The sequence below is a fragment of the Arabidopsis lyrata genome (assembly GCF_000004255.2).
Source record: "Arabidopsis lyrata subsp. lyrata unplaced genomic scaffold ARALYscaffold_5, whole genome shotgun sequence".
Taxonomy (NCBI): Eukaryota; Viridiplantae; Streptophyta; class Magnoliopsida; order Brassicales; family Brassicaceae; genus Arabidopsis; species Arabidopsis lyrata.
In genome coordinates this window covers 10,942,156-10,945,978 of record NW_003302551.1, presented here as the reverse complement: position 1 = coordinate 10,945,978, position 3,823 = coordinate 10,942,156, and positions in this window count along the sequence as shown.

The window sequence follows — 3,823 nt, the reverse complement described above, 5'->3', positions numbered from 1 at the left end:
GGCTTTTGTAGGTTAAAGGTTTTTCAAGAGTTTTATAAGGTTTACAAGGTTTTTTAAAGTTTTTTCAAAGGGTTTTACAAGGGTTTATGTAGGTTAAAAGGTTTTTACAAGAGTTTTTATAGGTTAATACAAGTGTTTTATAAGGGTTTTACAAGGCTTTAAAAGATTTATGATGTTATTTCTATAAGGAGGTTTTAAGGTTTTTACAATGGTTTTTAAAGTTTTTTACAAGGCTTTTTGTAGGTTAAAAGGTTTTTACAAGAGTTTTATAAGGTTTTACAAGGTTTTAAAGTTTTTAAAAGGGTTTTACAAGGGTTTTTGTAGGTTAAAAGGTTTTTACAAGAGTTTTTATAGGTTAATACAAGTGTTTTATAAGGGTTTTACAAGGCTTTAAAAGATTTATGATGTTATTTCTATAAGGAGGTTTTAAGGATTTTACAATGGTTTTTAAAGTTTTTTAAAGGGTTTTATAAGGGTTTTACAAGGGTTTTTATAGGTTAATACGTTTTTACAAGGGTTTTATGATGGTTCTAAAAGAGGTTAAAAAGTGTTTTTAAAGTGTTTTACAAGGCTTTTTGTAGGTTAAAAGGTTTTTACAAGAGTTTTATAAGGTTTTACAAGGTTTTTTAAAGTGTTTTAAAGGGTTTTACAAGGGTTTTAAAAAGATTTTATATAGATCTTACAAGTGTAACAACTTTTTGAAAACGTAGTAACACCTTTCTCCAAGAATAAACGTAAAAAAGGTTTTATAACAAGTTATGAAAGTTTTTCAATAATATTTTTTAAAAAAGTCACAAAATACTTAATATGTTATGTAATAAAATAAAATAAAAACTATATTGGAGCCACACAACTACTTTTGTTGTGTCCATTTTGACCACACCGACGACATTTGTAATTTGTTGCAGATTTTCCATACTCCCATCCACTAGGTATTCTCTTTTTCTTAGGCCTGCCACTAGGAACACGAGAAGATGGTGGTCGACAAACAAAAGCAGCAACATCGGCTGGAACCTCCCATTGTGTCCTATCACCAACGGGATATATACTCTCTGAATATGCTAGCGTCCAACTGTCAAACAAAGATGTAATTTTAAAAAATTGTAAGAGTTTTCAAAGGTTTGCAAGACAATCAGAAGGTTTTTTTAGGTCTTACAAGGTTTTTAGAGGTTGAACAAGTTTTTACAAGACATGATAAGGGTTTCGCAATGTTTTTATAATATTTTACAAGGTTTTTTGATGATTTTGATAAGAAATTGATTTACAAGGTTTTTACTGGTTATAAAAAATTTTAAAATACAGTTTTATAACTTGTTTTATATAGTAACATACCTGTAAAGTTAGAATATGACATACCTTTTGTTGGAGTATAAGGTATCAACATAATCATATTCGTTAAGATTAATATGTTTTGCAGCCGCTATTGCATGAGCACACGGGATTTTCGTGATATTGAACACACAACACGTGCAGTCTCTTGTTTCCAAATTCACAACATAAACCAACGTACCTCCTTTCACTTCAAACACGTGTTGATTCACTTGTGACACTTCAAGCCAGCGTGCAGTAGAATCATACAGTGTCTTTACTTGCTTCATCACATTCACAGTAACTGAATGCCTATTACGAGTACCCTTCTCATGTCGTTCATTGAACCATCTGGTAAGAGTAGACCTAATTGTATCAAACAAACAGACAATTGGATACTCACGGCTTTCTTTCAACAGAGAATTCAAAGACTCAGCTAAGTTTGATGTCATAATGTTGTATCGATTGGCAGGTGCACAAGCACGTGACCATTTTTTGACATCCAAATCCCACAGATACTGTGCCATCTTGTTGTCAGCAAGAGACAGTTCATGGAACAACTGTTCAAAATCAAACCTTGTGTAAGCATAAGCTGCATCTTTCATAACTGGAATAAGCGTAGAGGATGACTTAAACCCAGTCTCAAGGTTTTTCTCCAAATGAAAAATGCAGATCCCATGATGAGCAAGTGGATAATTAACAATAAGAGCATTGGCAATTGATGATGCACGATCTGACACAAAAACTAAATCAGGTTCATCCGGGATAATTTTCTTCAAACACTTCATAAACCAGTCCCACGAAGCATCATTTTCTGAATCAACTACGCCAAATGCAATAGGATACAAATGAAAGTCACCATCTTGTGCTGAGGCACCAAGCAAAGTCCCTTTAAAATTTGATTTCAAATGAGCACCGTCAATACAAATCACTTTTCTCATCAACTTAAACCCTCTAATTGACGGACCAAAAGCAAGAAATGCGTACTTAAATTTGTTGTCAGGATCGACCTCAATGAAGGTTGCAGAACCAGGATTCTTCTCATTTACCATGTACATCCACATTGGCAAGAACTCATAACCATCTTCAGGTGTACCCCTAGCAACATCGATTGCATGATCTTTAGCTCTCCACGCTTTTGAATAAGAAACTCCAATCCCATTGTCGTGTCTGAATTTTTCTATCAGTTGTTTAGGTTTAAGCGCAAGCTTCTCTCCACGAAAATGATTACTTACCATTCCTCCTAATGTCCTAGCAGTTGCTTGGCGATGATTAACCTTCCTTAGCGAAGAATCACAACAGTGCTCACTAACATACTTTTTAATAATAAAACTATCTGATGCCTTAACCCTAGTTGCACGTAACCTCCAACTACATTTTTCATCAATGCAACGAAGAGTATACCGTGTTGAGTCTGATTTCTTAGTCCGGAACTCGAAGTTATTCTCCATTGCAAATAACTGCATCTGCCTTCCCATTTCCTTTTTGTCCTTGAACAACTTTCCACAATACAAAGTATTTGAAAATGCAGAAATAGTAGAACCACCTACAGGAGCTGAACCTTCAGATATATTAGAGAAGGATTCCGTTTCAGTTCTAACCCTCTCCGGGATGGTTGAGTCAAATCCCATATGCAAAAGCAAAAAAAATTTGGATTTGAATTGTTTTACAAGGTATTTTAAAAGGATTTACAAGTTATTTTAAAAGGTGTACTAAAAAGGGTTTTTAAAAGGGTTTTACAAGGTATTTTAAAAAGATTTTTTACTGATTTTCAAAGAATTTGTAAGGGAATTGAAAATACCTCATTCATGACATGACATGCAGGAGCTGAAACAAAAGTTATAGGAGCAGGGTTTGCAGAATACATTTGTACCTGTAATATAATTTTTGCAAATTTACAAGTTATTTTGAATCTTTGTTAACTTATTTACAAGCTATTTTAATGATTTGTTTACTAATTTACAAGGTTTCTTTACTGTTTTACCTCATTCATGACTTGATATGTAGAATAAGGATCTGTATTGCTCTCACTACTAATTGAGATGTTGCTCGTCCCCATCATTGGATTACTGCTTGTTTTCCCCTGTAAAGATAATTAAAACTGTTTACAAATTTGTTAAACCAGTTTACAAAATTGAATGTTGGTAAAATACCTTCTCAACAGTTACACATAGCTGAATACCGCCTCTGAATTCCGTAAGCTTTTTCATAAATGCTTGCACTTGCCTATCATTTCTAATATACATAGGAGGCATGTCTTTTGTAGAGGGTAATGAATAACTGAGTTTCACTATATTAATACCGACATCAATTCCAAAATCTTCTATAACAACAGCACACAAATCAGTGAAACACGTATCCTCATTGATAAAAGTAAGAGACCCTCCTCTATCAACATCAAATTTAAAATCCCAACAATTGTTATTTTTCAATTTCCAAACACCAGATATGCAATTCAACTCAATCATTACGACCTGATAAAAAAGATAATATATTATAATGTTAAACATATGTA